Genomic DNA, 24,290 nt, shown 5'->3' on the forward strand with positions numbered 1-24,290 from the left:
TTAGTCAGTTACGACTACTTCTCATGGAAATGGTCATACATGAATGACTTACTTAACGCAGTTGAATCCCAAAATGATATCTAATATAATGCACTGCGTAAACCCCCTAATACTTAAATTCAAAAAGAGTGAAGGGATCTCTTCTTGAATGGTTCATGTGGCACAATACTTTCTAAGGTTTTGCAAATGGGGTAGCAAGCTAAGTGGGCTTCATTGTGGGGAAAACTCCACAGTTAAGCGCGCTTGTGATCCAGACTTAAATAGGAACGCAACAAATTACAGAGATAACCATATACACAAAGACACAGTGGAAATAATACTTCATTTCATTAATGGAAAATATTGAAATATGCTTACAACCAGAAATGGAAATAAACCAGCTAGGGCGATGGTAGCTTATCTCTGAGAAAAGATGTGTGGCTACATGCCTCTGAACTGTGTTACAATGAGGCTCGAAGGCCTACTTATTGTTGAGAAACAATGGAAAACCCTTCACATTCCAAAACCTAACCCTAGAAGATGAAACGCCGAATTGTGGGCCCCGTTTTTGGGTAAGTTGGTACATCAACTTCCCAGGGTCGCGAATTGGTCGTATTACCTCCGTTTGACGCGCATGATAGCCCGTTGGAAATATCTCTTCGAGGAATACGATAGAAAAGACGATTTTTAGACAAAAAAATCACTAGCGATAGATTTCCCAAAAAAACGTCATTTAGGGCCTCAAAACGGCTCCGGAAGTTTAGGACCCGAAAAACTGCTAAAAATAGTAAACTATGCTATAATTAAGGAAACTGAAAAAACTGAAAGAAGCACTAGAGGGGATCCAAGTGGAATTAGTGGGTGGCCACCAATATCCACTTGGATCATTCCTCCCCCCTTAGGAAGCAATGGTCCCCATTGCGTTGAGTTCCTCCATGAGATGAGGGAACTTCTGCTGCACTTGGTCCCTGGTGAGCCACTTGCCTTGGTGAAGGAGTTGTCCTGCTTTGACAACTCGATACAGTTGGATATTCTGCTGGCGAGTGTGCTTGATCTGTGTGTCCATGATCCGATCAGTTGTAGTTTGTTCCATGCAAGCTGGATTTAACTTTGTGGGTGTGAGTTGTTCTGCAATGTCGGACGTGTCTAGTAATGGTGGAAAGTATGGCTGAAGGCGGTCAACATTGAACACTGGGTGCAGGCCAAGGAATGGGGGAATGTTGAGCTCAAATGCATTGTCTCCCACAGCCTTGGTAATGGTGTAAGGGCCATATCGGAGTGGTATGAGTTTCCGATAGGCTCCGGTAAAGCGTTCCTTTTGCAAATGCAACCAGACTTTGTCACCCACCTGAAACTTGTGTGGCACCCGATGTTGATCATGTCGTTGCTTGTACTCAGCATTTGATTTCTCCAGAATGTCATGGACCTACTGGTGAATATGTTGGATGTGCTCAATGAAGTTGTTTGCCTTATCTGTTTCGGACTGGACATGAGCAGAATCGACATGAGTAGCTGCAAATGGCATGGCCACATCGATGGGACATAGTGGTTGGAATCCCAAGCCCACTTAAAAAGGGTTGTGGCCAGTCGAGCTGTGGAGAGCCCAGTTGTAGCTATGCTGAACATAGGGGAGGCTCTCGTCCCATGTGTGTGGATTCTTTGAGTTGTACATGCGCAGAGTGTGTACGATCATCCTGTTGACAACCTCTGTCTGGCCATCAATTTGAGGATGGAAGGCTGTGGACTTAGTGAGCTTGGTGTCCAGCATCGACCAGAGACTGGACCAAAATGTACCGAGGAACCTGCTGTCCCGATTTGAGATGATAGACTGTGGGACCCCAAAGTGTACCCACACTCGTTCAAAGAAGAGTTTAGCAGTGGCTTCTGCTGTGATATTCTTCTTGCAGGCCACCATAATGGCCTTCTTTGAGAACCTGTCGACGACCACAAAAACACAGTCATTTCCATGCTTAGTGGAAGGAAGGCTGACATGTAATCCATGGAGATGGATTCCCAAGGCCAACTAGGGGTAGGCAAAGGGGTATAGAGGCCTTGCTTCTTGATGGTCGGTTTGGCAATGGCACAAGCAGTGCATGACTTGATGTACTTCCTAACATCCTATCGAAGATTCGGCCAATAGAAATACTTCTGCAGTACTGCCACAATTTTTTCGACCCAAAAATGCCCAACAGACTGACTGTAGTGTGCTTCCCAAATCATCTTGGCACGCTCACTTGAAGGAACACAAAGGTGACCCAGGTGGCATAACAGGCCATCCTGGAGGTGAAAATCTGGAACATGCTGACCCTCCAAGAGGTTCTGGTATGTGTGGCTGAATTCCAGGTCGCTTTTGTAGAGCAGTGGCCAATCAGAAGTCTCATGCCCACAAGAGTTGAGCACGGTGGTTAACGCCATGATCGGTGGTCAACTGAGGCAATCTGCAACATTATTAGTGCTGCCCTTCTTATACTTGATATTCAAGTGGAACTGTTGCAGGTATGTGGACCACTTCTGATGGCGATCATTATGCAATTTCCCTTAGGTATATATGAACTGCAGGGGTTGGTAGTCTGTGTGGATGACCGTTTCCTTCCCAAAAATGTAATGCTTCCATTGTCAACAGGCCTACACAATGGAGTACATCTCTTTATCATAGGATACTTTCGGACTGTGTCTGAAAGTGTTTCACTGTGATATGCCACTGGATGCCCGTGTTGAGTAAGGACTGCCCCAATAGCATAGTCAGAGGTATCTGTCTTGACCTTAAATGGTTGTTGTAAATCTGGTAACGCGAGCACTTGTGCTGTGTAGAGGCGATCTTTCAACTCTATGAATGCATTCTGTTGAGATTCAGACCAAAAGAATTTTGCCTTCGCTCCTCCCTTGGTGACTTGACTCAAAGGCCAAGTGATATGAGAAAACCCCAACATGAACCTGCTGTAGAAGTTGGCAAGACCTAGAAAGCTGCGGAGCTCTGTCAGGGTGGTTGTAGATGGCCAATCCCAAATGACTTTGATCTTGGCTGGATCCACATGCACCCACTGTTCATCAATAATGTATCCCAGATACTGAACCTAGGTCATGCCAAAAGTGCATTTCTCCAAATTGGCACATAGCTTGAATTGCCGCAGTGTTTGGAGAACCTGTCGGATGTGGTGGAGGTGCTCTTCCCAACTCTGGCTGAAGATCAGAATCTCATCCAAGTACACCACTACAAATGAGTTGGTGAATGGCGGCAAGATGTCATCCATTAGCCTCATGAAGGTTGCAGGAGCATTCGTCAACCCGAAAGGCATAACCAACCATTCGAAAAGGCCCTCCTTGGCTTTGAATGTAGTCTTCCACACATCAGAGGGTTCGATTGGTACCTAGTGATATCCTGACTTCAGATCGATCTTGCTGAAATATTTTGCCCCCTTTAGTTGGTCCAGGAGGTCATCAATCCGTGGGATCAGGTACCTATTATGGATAGTGATCTTGTTCAGCGCCCGATAGTCAATATAAAGTCTCCAAGTCCCATCCTTCTTCTGTACCAACATAATTGGGCTCCCGCAAGGCGATGAACTCGGACGGATGTGGCCTTTCTGCAGCAGCTCCTGAATCTACCTCTTGATTTCGTCATTCTCCAGAACGGAGCGCCGATAAATTAGTCCATTGGGTTAGATCGATGGAGTGCTTGACCTGACAGTGCAGAGGAACCCCTACGGGGGAGGTGAAGATGTCCTCGTACTCCTCCATGACCTTGTCCATCTGTATTTGTCGTGCAGAGGGGCCCTGTCTGGAGGTTGTGGCCACCGTCTTCTTCTTTCCTTGAGGGCGTATCATCAGGAAAACAAATTTTCCAGTTTTGGAAATGAGCTTACTGCATTTTTTTGCAGTAATCAAAGAGATGGCAATAGGAGATGCTACCTCTGGTATCCTGTACAACTGATTTCCTAATGTAATAATAACAGCACGGGGCCTTGATTCATACACAGCATGTCGCTTCCACAAGTATGGTTGTCCTAATAATACATCACAAACTTCAAGCAGAGCAATGTCACACAATACCTCATCTGTGAAGGGCTTGATGTTGTATGGAAGGCGACACTGTTGGCTCACGCGAAGATCCCGTCCTTGGTGCAGCCACCCATTGGTGTACGGTTGTGGATGTGCTGTGGTCTGTAAGCCCAACCGCTTCACGACCTCTGCCCAAATGAGGTTCTTTTGGCTCTCACTATCGACAATGAATAGTAGCGAGGAGCCCCTTACCCACATCTGGGATTGGAAGAGACGCTCCTCCTCCTCTGGATCTTCGGCTTCGTTTTTCTGGATCTTGGCAGTAGCAACAGTGGCGTTGGGATCCGCATCAGTGATCTACTTCCCTTTGTCATTCCCTTTGTCGAGTTCTGACTCAGAGTTGGAACATGCATCTGATTCTAAAGCCTTTAGCTCAGCCACCAGTGACTGCTTGGCCCGACACTCACTTATGTTGTGAGTGGAGCTCTTATGGAACTCACACCATTTTCCCGTGTCCTTTTTCGGCTTTGTGGCACTGTTCTTTGCTTGTAGCTTTGGCGGGTTGTCTTGGGCTGCCCCGCCTTGGCTTTGTACTTTGTTATGTGGTTTAGGGGCACCTTTCCCTTGCTTTGGATTCGCAGATCCAAAGTCTCGCTTCTTTTGTTTAAAATTCTGCTCGATCCTGACAGCATATCAGTATGCTATGCCAAGCGATGAGATGTTCAGGAATTCCATTTCTTCCTGGATGTCCTTGTGTAGGTAGCCACGGTATTTGAGTATCAAATGCTGCTCTGAATCCTTGATACCCAACTTCGTGCGAAGGGTATGGAAAAGATTGGTGAACTCCGACACATCTTGATCCCTTCCCTATCGTAGTGTGGTCCACTTTATGTATTCGTCCTCATAGCTTCCAACAGGGTAGTATTGCTCCTTAATGGCATCCCGGAATAAATTCCAGGTGGGTGCAGCTGAAAATAGCAAGCCTGTAGTTTCATCCTTCTACTCGCAGTAGGTTTCCCACCAGTCCTTGACATGGGGGGCTGCTTTGAGAAGAGCGAAAATAATCTTTTCCCGACTCGAAAATTCATGAACAGAAAAATAACCCTCTAGCAGATTTAATCATTTATCTACGGCATCTGCGTCTATCTGACCCTTGAATATGGGGATTTCAAAATTAACTTGTACCTTAAAGGGCGTGGCATTTCCAGAGTAGTTGCTGGAAGCCGATGCATCACTTTTGGGTAGCCGCTGAAGGATTTGGGCAAAGTTGTCCATCATCGCGTTCCGTTGTCGCTCAAGGGCTTCTTAGAGCAAGATTTTGATAGGATCTCCTGCTCCCTCGTCTTTCTTCTCATCTGCCATGGGAGGCCATTGGGATTTGCGAGGCTGGTCTTGCAAAGGTTTGACTAGCTCAAGCCCTAACTCCTTATATCCTGACCTCGTTGGGGACATGCAAAGAAAAATAGAGAAAAAGTAGACTGCTCTGATACCACTGATCCAAACTTAAACAAGAACGCAACAAATTACAGAGATAACCATATACACAAAGATGCAGTGGAAATAATACTTCATTTCATTAATGGAAAATACTGAAATATGCTTACAACCAGAAATGGAAATAAACCAGCTAGGGCGATGGTATCTTATCTCTGAGAAGAGATGTGTGGCTACATGCCTCTGAACTGTGTTACAATGAGGCTCGAAGGCCTATTTATTGTTGAGAAACAACGAAAAACCCTTCACATTCCAAAACCTAACCCTAGAAGATGAAACACCAAATTGTGGGCCCCGTTTTTGGGTAAGTTGGTACATCAACTTCCCGAGGTCGCAAATTGGTCGTATTATCTCCGTTTGATGCACATGATAGCCCGTTGGAAAATATCTCTCCGAGGACTACGACGGAAAAGACGATTTTTAAATAGAAAAATCGTTGGCGGTAGATTTCCGAAAAAACGTCGTTTAGGGCCTCAATATGGCTCCGGAAGTTTAGGACCCAAAAAACTGCTAAAAATAGTAAACTATACTATAATTAAGGAAACTGAAAAAACTGAAAGAAGCACTAGAGGGGATCCAAGTGGAATTAGCGGGTGGCCACCAATATCCACCTGGATCAGCTTGAGCCAAAGGCTATCTGGGATGGGTGACCTCCCGGGAAGTCCTGGTTACTGGGTGCAAGCCCCGGAAGTGATGATTGACGCTATGTGATTCATTTCACTAGTTTCAACCCCACTTCTTCACCATTGTGAGAATCACCCGATGCAATGAGTGCTAAGTGAACTATTCAAAAATCATGAGAAATTAGTCAGTTACGACTACCTCTCATGGAAATGGTCATACATGAATGACTTACTTAACGCAGTTTAATCTCAAAATGATATCTAATATAATGCACTACGTAAACCCCCTAATACTTAAATTCAAAAAGAGTGAAGGGATCTCTTCTTGAATGGTTCATGAGGCGCAATACTTGCTAAGGTTTTGCAAATGGGGTAGCAATCTAAGTGGGCTTGATTGTGGGGAAAACTCCACAGTTAAGCTCGCTTGAGCCAGAGGCGATCTAGGATGGGTGACCTCCCGGGAAGTCTTGATTACTGGGTGCAAGCCTCGGAAGTGATGATTGACGCTATGTGATTCATTTCACTAGTTTCAATCCCACTTCTTCGCAATGAGTTCTAAGTGTACTATTAAAAAATCATGAGAAATTAGTCAGCTACGACTACCTCTCATGGAAATGGTCATACGTGAATGACTTACTTAACACAGTTGAATCCAAAAATGATATCTAATATAATGCACTGCGTAAACCCCACAATACTTAAATTCAAAAAGAGTGAATGGATCTCTTCTTGAATGGTTCATGAGGCATAATACTTGCTAAGGTTTTGCAAATAGGGTAGCAAGCTAAGTGGGCTTGATTGTGGGGAAAACTCCACAGTTAAGTGTGCTTGAGCTAGAGGCGATCTGGGATGGGTGACCTCCTAGGAAGTCTTGGTTACCAGCTGCAAGCCCCGGAAGTGATGATTGACGCTATGTGATTCATTTCACTAGTTTCAATCCCACTTCTTCGTAATGAGTGCTAAGTGAACTATTCAAAAATCATGAGAAATTAGTCAGTTACGACTACCTCCCATGGAAATCGTCATACGTGAATGACTTACTTAACGTAGTTGAATCCAAAAATGATGGAAATCATCATACATGAATGACTTACTTAACGCAGTTGAATCCCAAAATGATGTCTAATATAATGCACTGCGTAAACCCCCTAATACGTATATTAATAATAATAAAATTATTCAATGTTGGTCGTAAATAAAATATTTCACTATACAAATTTAAGTAATATTGATGTGTATTTAAAAATATATTAATATGAAAATCATTTTAATATAGACAATATGGTCTATGAATAAAATATTTCACTATTCATATTAAGTAAAATATTGCAATGTGATAGGTATAATTTCCTAGAGATGGGAGGCTTTGTCTCAGTCTTCCATTCAGGGTTAGGGTGGCTTGGAAGCCTACTCATGTCCATTTTTTTGGGGCTTCATTGAATTAGTAGTATCTGGGTTGGTGGTTATAGCCACCATGTCAACATAGGTGTGTGTCATTAAGTGAAATGTAAAGAGAGGGTTGAATGGATCTTATGGGTTGTTTTCCTTGGATGCCTGAGTCTTATGTGTCAGGGATTCAGTGTTTAGAGTGTGTGTCTACATCCATTTAATGGTGTCAAGGAATGGTTCCTCCGTAGAGGCTACTGTGACCTTCTTTCAACATAGGTGCTTCAATACAGCCTAAGGTTTGTGTCTTGAGCTTTGGGGATGATATAGAGAGTTGGAGCTCTGGTTTTGTGGTGGATGTGTTTGGTTTTAGGTTTTATTTTTATGGAAGAAGAGGAAAGTATAATATTTTCTCCAAGTGTGCCCTCTCAGTCTCAGTCATGCATTCAAGATAGTGAATGCGTTGTGGTTGGGGAGGAGGGGATGGTGGCATGCAGGGGGAGAGGAGCGAGACTCTTTTATCATGACTCGATTACCACTTACTTCAATGTTTTTCCACCTAAAGCAAGGAAGGAGATACGTAAATTGGAGACTCGTGTAGGGGTGGAGAGACAATCCCATTTCAATTCTGAAATCTTGGAGGATATTTCAGCTTAGGTTCTTGACCCTAGGCACACAAGGGAAGGAAGAATCAATATATGAATTTTGCGGCTTTACACTAGCAAATGAATACTTTTTTCGAGCTTGTATTGAAGGACAAGAAAATGGAGCAGTCTAACATCTTCGCTCATGTAGAGGAGCATATTGCATGTGAATCTAATAGTGAGGATCTGCCAAATCCATCAGGTTCGAGCAAAAGGGTGTCAATGAGAATTCATCTTTAGATAATTATTATGTTCCCGTCATTTGGTTTTGCAGTTATATGTCCTTTGTGTTTTGGGTTTTCCCAATCTAGAGGGCTTTTTACTTTATGATGTATTTAATATGTAGTAGTTTATGTGTCAATTATGAAGCAATATTGTGCTATGTAAATTTTGTATCCAATGTTGTATTGAGAAAACATACCTGCTAGTGCTAGGAGAAATGGTTTGAGGAGAATTAAAATTCTCAGAGTGCAATTTGGAAAATCTATATAATCCTAATTTTTGGTAATAAAAAGCATTAATTTACAAAAAAAAATTTAAAAAAAAAAAAAAACAATCAATGTCAATTATGTATATATGTATAGATTATATAAAACAATTTTAACAAATAAAATTTTATGGTTAAAACATTTTAAAATATCTCAAGTAGTCTCACTATTTTACATTTTGGTCCTTTGTCAGATTTATTTTTTGGTCAAGTGTAAAATATAGCAAAGATTTGTTGAAATTGCAAAGTTAAGTTGTGTAGTCTGCACAATCCAAGTGCCCAAGGGGATTTTCAAGGAATTGTACCCATTTATACATTCAAAAATGCAATTTAAACAATATAAAATTACACATAGTATATATATAACCAGTATAGATCAATCTTAACCACAACCATGATTTATCAAGTCCCGAGACAAATTTAATCTCTTGTGCTACAAATCTTTTTTGAACTTTTGCACTCTAAATAAGTTTGCATATCAAGAAATTTGATCCTTCTCGGCACTTGGTATATCCATAGTTAAGATGTATCAATACTAATTTTATCACATGCCTACACTTCATTTATCATGAGGATGTTGAAATCTTCCATTTCACTAGTTAGGTTTCTAGACTTTTCTTTTTGAATGGGTTTTGATTTTGAACACCCATTCAATGAACTACTATGATTTTCCATTATTCTCCTTCCCTTTGCAATTTATTTTATGTAAATAAGAGATTCTCTCACTCTATCTATTTGTCTCTATATCTCTCTCTGTGTGTTTGAAACATGTTTTTGAAATCAATAATGTTAGTGCATTAGGATATAATGATTATTCTTGCATCTTGGCATTTTCATTACAAGTTAAGCGATAATAAAATTGACTTATTTTATAAAATATAAACCAATTTTCATAGTTTTGTAGTCCATGGAATACCCCACAAAAGGTTATAGTGTGATTTTCATCTACAAGTTGTAAAAGGGAGGATCACATGATGCACGATGATATCATGAACCATGATCTGGGTGAAACTATGTTTTTCAAGGCATATAAAAACATGAAAGTCTTGGGCCATAACATTTATTGACATGGATCATGCCTTTTTTGGGAAATATTTAAGGATGTGTATTTATATTATAAGTGTAGAAATTTTAATGAGTTTTATTACCTTTTAAAATGACAAAATAAACAGCTGGCAATGTTTTTGTAATAATATTAAAATGGCCAATGGTTGTATATCTTTTTTAAAATAAATTATCTAATCTTAAAGTAAAATAATTTTATTCAATATAGATTTGAATGAATCATTAAAAAAAATAGTTGAATCATTACTTCAAAATTTGAAGTAATGGTGCATTAAGGATGGTCATCATTGTGCATGCCATGGTTCAAGGAAAAATTCAAAATATTAGGCTACTCATGGCACTTGTGTAAACCCATAAGTCATCACAAGATCCATACATACAAAATTTTTGGTATGTAGGAAAAATATTGTCCATTCCAAGACTTACAATACAGTAATTATTTCTCAAGGATGAGGCTATTATATAGGTCCAAAATTTAAGGTTTAAACTATAACATTTTCCTATGGGTTCCATGGGCCATATGCCCCATTCAAATAGACTACACAAATCGTACATAGGGATTCATTATTCTAGGTGTGCAAACATATTAACATGTTTAGTTTTTCCATTCAAGGATTTGTTATGAGGGAACAATCCATGGTTTGATGCCACACAACAAGTTCCTAAGTGATAAAATTTATTTTTTGGGAATACTAACCATGTTCAAAGCTCCAAACTACTATAGAATCCCTATAAAAATATGTTTCATGAGTGAACTTTGGGCATAATTACAACAAATAAATTTTATAGGGGAAACACGTAGAATTATCACTAAAATAGTTATGTCAAGGCTCGTAAGCATCTACTAAGTTATGTAATACTATATAGGCCCTCCTCGTGTCCATTATTAAGTTAACACAAGGTATATCAACCCAAGTTAGAGAGATTGCATAAAACTACATTAGCCTTCTTTGGGTCCATTATTGAGTCAACATAATGTATATCAACTGAAATTAGAGATGTGAGAACTATATAGTCATTTCTAATTGCACACAAAAAAAAATATGTGGTTTAATGCCACAAAACAAGGTTTGTAGCCTTCAAAATTATTTTGGGGATAATGTGTCATACGCAAAAACCCTAAATCACAATAAGAAACTATAGGCATAATTACACTTATTTCACAATAACAAACTATAAGTATAGTTACAATATTTAAATAAAGATGTGCTTAATAGAAAAATAAGTTATCAAAAAAATACTATTAAATTAACAATGTCAAAGCACATAACCCATAATTGGAGATGTCTAACCATATATAAACCCTCTTTCTATCTATTATTCTACCAATACAAATATTTATTAGAAAATAATGACTAGATAAATATGCATATCTATTTCTCTAGATTTATTGCATAACTTCTAGATTTATTGCATAACTTCATAAAATAAAATTCTAAAACTATATATATATATATATATATATATATATATATATATATATATATATATATATATATATATATATATATACTAACACAACCATATTAAGAAATGCAGTTAATATAATTCATGCTATATTATAAACCTTAATATAAATCCTATTATTAAATTAAAAAATTATGAATATTTTTTAAATTTTATATAATAAAATTCAATTTAATATTCTATAATTTACCTATTTTAAAATAAAAATAAAATATTCCATATATTTTCAAAAATAAAAATCAATAAATAAATAAAAAACACTTTAAAGAAATTTAATCATTTTTTTTAAATAAATAAATAAAATTTAATAATTAATAAAATTATTATTATGGTTATCATCAAATATATTAAAATTGATAGACTATCCATTGAGTGTGACCAAAGAAGCGAAATTGAGAGTTGAGAGATATGCAATTCCCGTTGTTTGCATTTGTCTGGATTTCATCGCCCTAAGTTGAGATTCAACATCGAAAGAGGAAGAAATTACGAAATTATTTTTTCTAAGGTGTTTAATAGATGGTGTGCCCGTTCAGACTCAGACCTGTCCATTCCATCACCAGATTGATAATTAATAGTGCTGGATGAATCCATTATGCTCATATCCAATGATCTCTTCCATTCTTTCTCTGCATCATAATCTGTAGTGCTGGATGAATCCACTAATTCTTTCTTTGCATCATTGTTTTCACAATTAGCCTCCTGGTCAGTGTTCTTAGAACCGAAATTGATTCCATCGTCATCAGAATCCCACCAGGTTATCAATGGCCTCTCTTCCTCCACTGCATCCTGCAGAGTCTCCTTCGGAGCTGTTTCTTTTCTAGTAATATCTTCTTCCTCAAAATGAGTAAAGTGATGTCTGTATTTTTTAATGCGATCCTCCATTTCACGGAGGAATCTCTTGTGTGAGAGGTAGTCACCATGGCCATCTGTTAAACCCACTCTAGTGCATGCATTATAAAAATCCGAGAGTTCAACATATTGTTGCAAAATCAGTTCATAAATATAGGCGAAACTTCAACCTTTATCACTAGAAAAGTCAGAAAAGGAATATTCCAGAAGCTTGTGTACACAATAGTTAATGGCTCCATAGATCTGTGGACAATCTTTGACTAATAAATCGAGGGCGTAGTGAATGAGAGAGTTCACTGCGGCGGGGCCTTCCAGAGGAAGGGTGCAGTGTGAGAGACAGCCGAGGAGTAGATGCAGGGATCGCAAGTCTTCCAAAAGCTGAGCAATTTTGACGTTCCGATTTTCAGCAGGGGTCACATAGTTGCTATTGCTTTTGCGCTGCAGTCTCTGAGCCAAATGAGAGGCGTATTTGCGAACCCAAATAGAGAATTGGAGGGCAAGTGGGGTGCAACAATCCATAAAACTTTGGGACACCCCCACGAGTGGAGTTGTATCAGAGGAGCTTTGCTTTTCTTGACCTTGTTGGGCGAAAATGCAGCGAGGAACATCCCTTATCAGTCGATGAATGAGTGTCAACCTCTTGACAGCGACCATCCAATTTTTTGTTCGGTTTAACCGCTCTTCAACAACTCGTTTTATATAATGTCTCAGCCCTTGGTCTTGGGTTGCAGAAATCAAAACGAGGAGGTGTTTTTCCTTCAGGGGCTTAAGATTTTTCGAGATTAATAAACTTTAAAATAATTATCTATCCTTAATTTTCCCTAACACCAATACTTCTTCGGTTATACCAATGCTTCATTTAGAATATTTTGAAATAGTTGTATTGTTTGAAGTTTCTTCATACCAACGCTTCATTTAGAATATTTTGAAATACTTCATTTAGAATATTTTGAAATAGTTGTATTGTTTGAAGTTTCTTCTAGTTGATATTTATTGGATCATCATTAAAACTATAAACTATATGATATATTGGATCATCATTAAAATTATAAACTATATGATATAAGGTGTTAATAGTTACTCTTTCGTATTAAGTCCCATTGTCATTTACATTATTTCAAATTTGCTCAAAGGTCATTAGGAAAGTTAACAAATCTTTATCTTTACAACATTCTCAATGAAGTTTTAAATATGTAAAATCTAATTTTGTTTTCTTATTCACCTTAACAAGTGTGCAACTTAATTTTTATTTTGGATTATATATCAATTTATGCAAAGTTCTAATAAGATAACACAATCTTCTAATAACAATAAGTATTATTCTATTGGAAAAACATTAGTTTATGACAATTTTTGGAAGAATGGTTTCTAAGGACTCTTTGTATGCCTTAATGTGTAAAAATAATGAAGAAATAACAAAACATTGATTCTTGAGTGTCCATTTATAAAGTAGGTAATGAAGATAGTAATAGAGGAGTTGGGTAAAGAAAACCAATCCTCTTAGGGCTCGAGACAAATGTTGGGATATTGGAGCCATCCTTATCTAGGTTCCTTATAGGAAAAAAATATTGCTTAAGTGGTATTGGATGGTAGTTTCAAAATTTTTAGCATGAAAAAATGGGCTTAATTGAAATAAACTCATCTTCAAAAAGGAACCCTCCAACTCTTAGATTGTGGTAAGTCATGCCTAATCTTTTCTATATCAGGTGATCAAAACAAATGGAATAGGACCAAAAAATGTCTCTAGTCTCATTACTAAATAGAATATATGGTTTCACAATTTACTTCAAGACCAAAACCTCTTTAAGATAATAAAGCTAAGAAGACCCTCTTCCCATGAGAGTTGGTGGCTCTGAAGGGGAGAAATATTTCCAACAATAGAAAGAGAAGCAAACTCACTCAATATCATCTTTTAATGCCAACTCTAAAGGAAATCCTAAGTGGTAGGTAATAGGGACATACATTTTTTACTTAAAATGATATCAAGTAGTTATATATTCAAATATCTCTTACTTCTCAAAGCACAAATGGGAAGGGAGGCATCTATTTGGGTGATTCAATGATAAGTATTTGAGTAATACAAGGTAACTATCTCCCTAAACAAACATCCCTAGCTCACATGATGACAAAAATACTCTTAAGAAGTGTTAATATTTGACAAGATTGAATTCTTTTGTGTCTTATGGCCTCAAAACGAAATTGCAAACCAACAAGTAAGTTTGGGTGCAACATTAAGTTTGGCTTATATCAAATGAATGGGGTGGGCTCCTTCCAACTCTTTCAATAGTGTAATCATAGAAATAATGAGGTTTTCCTTCGGCATGCCCTTTGTGGATATCATAATATTGAATTGATAAGTATTAAGTAGCTAATAGCATTGAATCAATTCCCTTATATTCTAGTTTTTGTAAAGCATTATGAATTGTATGTTGTTCCAATTGGTAGTTGGCGTGGGTTATACTATTGGGACATTTTTTAATTTTAGTTCCACTTGAGTTTATCATGTAGCATTGTCTTTTTCCCAATTAAGGAAAGCATTCAGCATTTGGAAGCTCTAAGCAATAGAGGGAGCTCCTCTCCCTCAACTCTAAGTTTGCATCATTACCTTTCCATTAGACCTAATCTTAGCTTGGTTTGTCTATAAACATATTATTGGATGGTGTGTAGTTGTTGTAGCAAAAAGTTTTGTATCCTTTGTGAGTTCGATGAACTCCAGAAAGGGTTTAAGGTGGTGTATGAAGAATTTTAGAGATGTTTATTGCAGTATTATCATTTCTGGGTATAGTGGGAAAGATGACAGCTAGATTTTGATTAAAAAAATATAATAAAATAATGTAGTTTGAGACAATTGTGTTGTGGATATAGCTAGACATGCGATTGATTTAAAATATCAACGGAGGGAGGTTGATGGGAATTTGGAAGTCGAAACTAGCAAAAAATTTGGAGGCCTTTGCCCAAATCAACTTGATAAAAATACTCTTGGAGGACATCATGTCTTACCTTGGTATTATGAAAAACCTAGTTGATCCTCCCTACATTCAAATTCTTCTCTCTTAGAAGATTCTCCTTAAGCCTCCGAGAAACTCAGGAAAACTCCCAAGTTGAAACTTGAACAAGTTATTATTTTGATGTTTTGGATGTTAATGAGTAGAATATAGGGCCCTAGAAGTAGATTGTGTAAGAAACGTCAATTACCAAAATCCTAGAAGCATCCAAACATAAAGTATTTTCTTTCCTTATTAATTTTTTTTGAATGGTTATTTTTCTCTAGCAATATGTATGAAAATATACTTTCCAGGATAACATAAGGACTACAAGTCTCTTAGGGTGGAATTTGGGTCATTTTCCCAATCTAGACTTATGGACTTAGCCTAAATTTTCTATTTTTTCCTAACTACTTAGTTTCACAACAATCCTATTGTTGAATACAAATATTATCTATTACTATTAAAAAAACATTATTTTAATCCTACATATGGTACACTGTTATAACTATAATGGTTAACAATTTTCTCATCTCTTATAACAATTTGTAACAAAATGGTTACAATTATATTACTTTATAGGAAATTGGTAACCACATTATATATAGGTAGATAGAAAATGAATATGTATATGCCACATAAGGTGTGTTTTCACCTTAATACATTTAAATATGTAATAAATGTTATGACTTATCTAGTTAGACAAGTCAAAATATGAATTTGATCTACAAATGGTCATTTAAAATATGAATATGCACAATAACCATAGTAAAAATACCACTTACCTAAATAAAAATCATAATAAATATGTAAATACACCTCCACCCACCCCCTCCCTCTAGCACTCGCTATTCCAAAAGGAGAATATGTTAATTATTTGAAAAATGAGTTTCAGCATGAAAATCTAATTAGATATTCATGTATAATTAAGAAAGAAACATGAAACGTGAGCGACCTATGGAAACCAATCCATCTTGCTAGAGTGCATGAATAGTTACCAGTTGGGCATTGCAAATGCTAAGTTGAAGTAGGAGTGGTGTTATATACAAGGCTTGCTTTGTGTGTGTGCGCACGTATGTGTGTGCATGTCTATCTATATATCTATCTATATATAAAACATAAAATATCACCAAGGAAACATTGAACAACACCCCCAATAATTTTGAACAGGGTGGATGTACATGATGGCATGAAGATCGCATATAATAGCAAAAAAGGGAAGCAATTTATGTAGACACTAATGAGATAAGATTTTTCAACCTAACCAATGAAGGGAAATTTTAGGGATACATACTTATCTTGGAGTATAAAAACCTTGGCAAATCTTAGCAATTATTAAAATTCCAACCATAAAGAATTAGTCGATATTTTGCAAAAATATTAAAATTCCTAAGGATTTATATATCTTCGAGAAAATTTTGGTTATTTTGAGAGTGAGGAGATTGATAAATCATATTTCTAGGGAAAAAAAAGGAAAATTATCCCATGGGTAAAATTTATCCCTTAAAATTTTCATGGCATGGAATGTTTCAAATTCACAAGCTCCATGAAATTACAAGGCAAGTTTATTTGAGGTCATATCCCTTAGTCACACTAAAAATATATGCATAATTGTCCTGAATCCAATACTTCAGCATGTCCAATTATCAGTAGAAATATATGCAACAAAAAAAGTCATCATAGACAATAATAGTCAATATTAATCCCCACAAACAACGTGTCAAATAAGGTACTCATGTACAAATGAGGAATTAAATGTTAATATCCTAACCTAACCCCCCCCCCCCCTATTTTAAGATACCTAAGAGTTATTAAATAAATTTATGAAACCATTAGATATTAGTGAATAGTTATTGAATCTAAATGGGTCCTCTTTTATATTCATTAATGATGGTACCACAAGTAGTTGGAGTTTTTCTATCAAGAATCTATTTAAATAGCTAGGAGTTTATGGAATGTTGTGAAAAGTATTGTTGGGGTGTGGATATCCTTCTAGATTCATCACATTATTTTATAGATTGGCATTTTAGACTAGAAAAAAGTATTGTTGTATTTGGAGCTTTGATGAGTGAAGGTAAACCCACCTTAAGAGGAAAGTGAACAATGCTTTCTTCTTTCTAATTATCACTAGCTTAGATCCATCTAACACCAGATCTATCATGCGCCAAGAGGGATCAAATCCCTTGAGGTGAAAACCTTCCTTTTGGAGTGTAGAATTGGACGAAAGGTTTGCACCTCGAGGGATTTGATCCCTCCCAGCACATGATAGATCTAATGCTATATGGATCTAAGCTAGTTCTAGTTGAGGGAAAGAATGTCACATTTTTAGATTATCATTATTATGTATATGTTTGAGATTAACTTCAAAATTCACATTATGTTTTCTTTGCTTGGCATGACCATATCATTATCTTCTTTAATTTAGTCTATGTTGCTTGCCTTGAATGATTTGTACATCTTTGTTTGGATGCTTTGAGTGGTTTGTGTGTTTATGTGTTTGGATTTGGATGATAATGTTTTTGAATGTTACATTTGTTGTGTTATATTTTTATGTGTATGTAATTGTCAATTAGTAATTAGTTGGTGATGAAGAAGGGAGACAATATTAGCTGTGAAGATTGATACTGCACATCTATTTCATTTAATTTTAGGTATCACAACTTCTAACAACTAATTAATTCTCAATAGTGTCCCTCTAGGTATTACTAAATATATCTTGAAGATTAGTTTTAATAATTTATTGCATCAATATTACTCTTGAAATAAAAATTTTCTTTGCTAATGTTTGAAATAATTTATTTCCTCCAAGAATATTTTTACTTATTTCAAATATTTATAAATATATATTTCCCTGTTATAAATATTATAAATACATTATTATATGAAATTACCTATTAGTAATTTTAAATATATGTAATTTTGAATATATTTTGAATATATGTAAATGTATATTAGTAATTAGTTGGTGATGCAAAAGGGAGACGATCTTATCAAGGATTAATCTAGACTTTGCAGGAGGATTGATTCTCCACATCTATTTCATTTTAACTCTAGGTATCACAACTTTTGACAACTAATTAATTCTTAATAGATTCCTTCTTGGTATTACTAAATATATCTTGAAAATATTTTTTCTTAATAATATACAACGTCAAGATTAAGAACATCTAATGCATCTAACACAAGCAATCAAATAAGATTAGAAAACAACATCTACACTAAAATCAATGCATATAATACAAGCAATCAAAAGATATTAGAAATCAAAATCTACACTAAAATCAATGCATCAAGTGAAAGCAATCAAATAGGATTAGAAATCCAAATCTACACTGAAATAAATGCATGTAGTGCAAGTAATAGAAAATGGATTAGAAATCAGCATATACACTAAAATCAATGCATCTAGATCAAGTAATCAAATAGGATTAGAAATCAATATCTACACTGAAATCAATCATCTAGTCCAAACAATTGAATAAAATTATAAGAAAACATCATCTACACAAAAATCAATGCCTTTGTGCAAGAAATATTCTTCCCTCTCTCTCCCCTCCATCTAATCTTGAAAAATATTTTTAATAACTTACAGTCTCAAGATTAACAACATTCAATCCATCTAATGTGAGCAATCAAATAGGATTAGAAAACAACATCTACACTAAAATTAATGTGTATAATTCAAACAATCAAATAAGACTAGAAATCAACATCTATAATGAAATCAATGCATCTAGTGCAAGCAATCAAATATAATTAGAAATCAAGATCTACACTAAAATCAACACATTTAGTGCAAGCAATCATTTAGGATTAGAAATAAGCATCTACAATAAAATCAATGCATCTAGTGCAAATAATCAAATATAATTAGAAATCAACATCTACACTGAAATCAATGGATCTAGTGCAAACAATCAAATAGGATTATAAATCACTACACTGAAATCAATGCATATTGTGTAAGAAATATTCTTCTCTCTCTCCCCCTCCAACTATATCTATATCTCCCTTTATCTTTACTTCTTTGTCTTTCTATCTCACCCCCCAAAACACACACGCTTTCTCTCTCTCCATATATATCTCTCCCTCCCTCACTCACTCCCTCTCTATATCTCTCTCTTCTTCCCTCTCTTCACATCCCATCTATATATCTATCTCCCTCTACCTCTCCTTTGTCTCTCTATATCACCCGTAAAGAATACACACTCTTTCTCCATATCTATATATATCTCTCTCCCTCTTACTCTCCCTCTCCCTCTCCCCCCCTTATATTTCTCTTCCCTCATGCTCTCCTCTCTCCCTCTATCTCTGCCTTATCACTCCCTCTCTATCTCTCTCTCCACTTTTCTCTCTTTATACCTTTCTTCTTACCTACCGCTCTCTCCCCCTCCAACTCCCTCTCTCTCCCTCCCTCTCTCCTCTCTATCATTTCATCTCTCTCTTTCTTCCTTTGTGTCCCTTTCTCTCCCACCTCACTCTATCTCCCCCCCCCCCCTCTCTTCACCATCCAAATCTGTCACTATCTCCCTCCCTATTTCCTCTCTCCTTCTCTCCTCTTGCCTTCCATCTCTCCTTCTTTGTCTCTCCATCTCACCCCAAAACATACACACTCTCTCTCTATATCTCTCTTGTCACTCCCTTTCTCTCTCTCTCTCTGTGTCTCTCCACTTTTCTCTCTAGATGTCTTTCTTCTTCACTCTCTCTCTCCCCCTCCACCTACTTCTATTTGTCCCTCTCTCTCAAGTCCTCCCTCTAGTCCTTCCCCTTTATCCCTTTCTCTCATACCTCTCTCTCTCTCTCTATCTCTATCTCTCTCTCTCTAACCTTGTTATTATCTCTCCACCCCCCTCCCTCTTTGCCTTTCTATCTTCCCTCCAATATTGTCATTGTCTCTACCCCCTCCATCTTTGTGTCTCCCCCTCTCTCTCTTACACTTCGCCCCCTCTCTCACTCATCTCTTTCTCTTTCTCTTCATTCCTCCTCTTCCCTCTCTTTCATTGTATCTCCTCCTCTCCCTTCATTCGCCCTATCTCTCCACCTCTATCACTCTATGTCTTTGTTCTCCCCTCCATATATATATATATATAGAATTAATATATATAATGATATATTATGATACATTATAATATAAAAAAAATAATATTATATTAAATTTAACATTGCAATAATCCAAAGTTATTAAATTTAATAATACCAATATTATAATATATTAATATTAATATTATAATATCAATATTAGATTTAATTATGTTTTTTACATGGCATGATAACAAAATTTATAATAAAACTACATCAAATTAATATTTTCAAATATTACAACTTTGATATGGAAATACTTATGTCGTTAAAGATTTTAATATATCCCACTATATGACTTTTCCTTTTAAAGATTCATTTTACAAATGATTAGTTAAAAGAAATATTAAAATGTTTTAGAGAAATATTAAAATATTTTGGAGAAATATTAAAATATTAAAATAATTAACATTTTTCCTTTGATTTAAGAAATGATATTGACTTTAGTAAAAAGCAAAAATGTTTAAAATTTTACTTAATTTGGAATTTAATGTGGTAAAATATTTGTTAAAAGTAAATTTATGATCCATTCAAATTCAGGTATATGATAAGGGAACTATTAAAAGCATGAGATAACTTACTATCAATTCAAATACATAGTTATATTTTAATAATTAATCTTATTCCATTAAAAAGATTAAAAAGTTATATATAATTTAAGGTTGCCGACATTAGTGAAAATTATTTTTATTATTTTTTGAGGAAGTGTCATATTTACACATGAGAGTCATACTGGGTTGTAGAATGTGCCTCTTGACACAACAAGAGCATATTTTACATATTTTATCTCATTTTTCACTTGTAAATATTTTTATTTATTTATAATCTCTATAGCCCTAGCTTTTGTTTCAAACCTAATGGTTAAGGAACACTATATGTGGTATCAAAGCTCTTTCCTAAACTAGAACCCCTTTAGATTTTAGAAGCTTTTTGAGGCTAGAAATGTGCTCTAAATATATTTCACTAACACATAGATCTACCATTTGATGTGTAAACCTATGATAACATAAGAATATATGTAGAAAATGCAAGTCATCTCACCTAGTTATAAATCCATGCAACCTTTGTTAGGTACCCTTTTAAGTGATGCCTCAACATATAACACATGTAAATTAAATTGTCCTCCATGTACCCTAAGGTATATCAAAATCCCTTTAAAAAATCATGGATGAGCTCATATGTCCCATTAGTTTTCTATCTATAAGGAGGAGCTCAACATATGTCCCACTAGTTTTCTAGCTAGAAGGAGGAGCTCAACAAATGTGATGCAATAGCATCGACACCCTCTACGTCAAACTCAAAATATCTCTTAGGAATCATCAGAAAATGAGTTTCTAGAATGAGAAAAAGTTGAAAAGTATGAGATCTTCATGAATACATATTTGAATATCTGGATGAAGTCCACGTAGGGAATATTTGACTTTAAAATTTCCATGTAATCAAATCAAAATTCTATTTTGGTGATGTTGTTAAGCATCTTGAGGGTTTTGTTTAATAGTTGGAATCATATTGCCTTAGAGAGGAGGTCAGTTAAATTTTTTTTGAAACATATAAATTTAAGCAAAACACAAATTGAAAGCATGGAGAGAAAGGTAGATTATGAGTTTGAATCTACTCAGACTCTTATGGGTAAACTATATGAAAAAATTGAGCAACTTGCAATATCTCCCAAAGATAAGGATATCCCTACCTCCATGTTGTTTAGCCACCATATACCCATTCAACATGCCACAAAACCTATAGAAAGGCTTCCATTTCTATTTCCTCAATAAAAACCAAAGCAACACACTAGCACCAAAGAATCTTTTAGTGAATCCTATTCTCTTTTCACATTGACCATGACCAAAGAAGAAGAGCCAGGATCCTCAAAACAACATATTTTGCCTATATATGAACCTCTATCTAGCCAATTCACTAGATATCTAGCTCTTGATCTCAATGGCAAGGGAAAGACGCCAGAAACCCATACCTTTCAGTCTAGATCTTATAAAGAATGGAATATTGATGGCTTGAGTGCTGGTCAAATCAAGAAAATGATTGACTAGATGTACACTGAATATAGGATTATGTGTATGAGAGAAAAATATGAAATTGAATCCTGCAAAACTCTCATCTAGTGCTTTACAGGTACCCTACAGAGATGGTGGGAAGTAGAATCTTCCCCTAAATTACTTGCAAAAATGGAAGCAGAATTTTTTAACCATGAAGTTGGAGATGTTATCCACAATGAAAATGGTGACCCCCAAAATAATATTATTGGAGCATTAACCTCCTTCATCCTGGAACATTGGTGTGGAGCAACGATAGAAATTGCAAATAAACATGAGATGATCCTGATGAATCTCAAATGTAAGAAAATTTTCCAATATGAAGATATCCACGGAGATTGGACACAAAGAATTTATGAAGTAAAAGAAAGTCAGAATAACCTGTGGAAACAATTATATTTAGCAGCATTACCCTCCAAATTTGTTGAATACATCCAACAAAAGTGTTCCAAACTTCTTTCGAAAACTATACATGGCGAGAGGTATATTGCAACATAACAAAAGCCTTGGTAGGAATTTAAACCAGCATGAAAATAAATAAATCCTTACAAAATATGTCCAAACTATCTGACAGCAAATCCATCTGTAGTAAATATGGATTGATTATTGATGATCCAATTGTGCAAATAAGAAAACACAGAAAAGCCCAGAATAAAGGTCATAAACAATCAGCTAAAAGTCATCCTCATAAGTCAAATAGGCACAAGAAAGGATCATATAAAATAGTGCCCAAAACACACTACTATGAGCCCAAAGATATCCATCTTAAGTCTCAAAGAAAAAATATGATTACTTGTTAGTTATGTGGACAAACTAGACATACTGCAAACAAATGTCCTCAAGGAAGAGAGTCAAGGGAAAATAGAGGCAAAAAGACACAAGAATATGCCTCTAGAAGACCTAGAATCCACTTCAAGGAAGAAGTACACCTGATGAAGCAAAATTGTTGTAGTTCATCAGAATCAGCTGATTCAAGTTTATCTGAGTTTGAACATAGTGAAGAATAGGTGAGTGTCCAACAGTGGAATTTCACAGATAATGATGAGTGAAATTGCAGCCCTTCTGAGATAGACTTAGACTTTAGCTCAAAAACAAAAACAGAAAAGTAAACAACCAAAGAGAAAGTGCGTATGGCACACGCTATTGATGATGATGAATCAAAATCTCTGGCGGGCATCAAGATGCTTGCAGAAGGAGAAATGAAAGAAAAACTTCTAGAAATTTTTTTACAAATCAGACACAGAGATCTTGGTAATACCTCAAAAGGTAATATTTCTAAAGCATTGTTTGTTGATGCTTCTTATGAGAAAAACACAAAATATTTTCAAAGAAACCAACAGCATACAAAACCAAGGTCTTTGAATCTAGGAGAAGTCAATCATGAGGTTCATCATTTAAAAAAAGAAATAGTTGAGCTGAAATAAAAAATTTCTTAGATAGAAAAGGGAAAATGGAAAGAACTAGCAGAAAATCCTAATGTCGAGATTTTTGAAGATATGAAAAATAGTGGCATAGGGTTTGGCAATATGAAGATCATGACCATTCAGTATCAACAACACCATGTACTATTAAATGTTAATATACAAGGAGAAAACTTCACTCTCAGAACATTAATAGATTCGGGTGCAGACATAAATGTTTTAAACAAAAAAGTGATCCTAGCCAAATACTGGACACCTGCATATAGGCAAGTCACTGGGGTAGGTACACATGATTTTCAATATGAAGTATCCAGTGAAACTATTTATTTTTCAAGATATTGTATGAAAATGAAGTTTGCAGTCGGATATATTCCAATTGATTGTATTTTAGGCAATATTTTTCTTCTTGTTGTTGAACCACATCGACCAGCCAGATTATAGGATGGAAAAGTTGGTCTTAGAATGCTAAATATCAAAAACTATATTCATAATATTATTGCCTCTGATGCCAAGCAAAGAGAACACTGCATTCTATTCAAAATCCATGAGCCTTGCCTTCGCAGAGTTTCAAGCTTGATTCTTAAGAAAAATTGCCACATAAACTGACTAGAGGGGTTGCATCATAGTTACCATATATTATACCACCATAATGAACTTCCTCCTTCATTTCACATGATTTAGAATGTACATTGCCATAACCATTAGGCGAGGGAGCATGAAACCAAACTATTTCATAATTAAGTTATATTGAAGTGTCACCATTCC

The sequence above is a fragment of the Pinus tabuliformis genome, chromosome 6 (genome assembly GCF_031772625.1).
Source record: "Pinus tabuliformis cultivar Carrire ecotype Pingquan chromosome 6, CPIR1, whole genome shotgun sequence".
NCBI classification, from domain to species: domain Eukaryota; kingdom Viridiplantae; phylum Streptophyta; class Pinopsida; order Pinales; family Pinaceae; genus Pinus; species Pinus tabuliformis.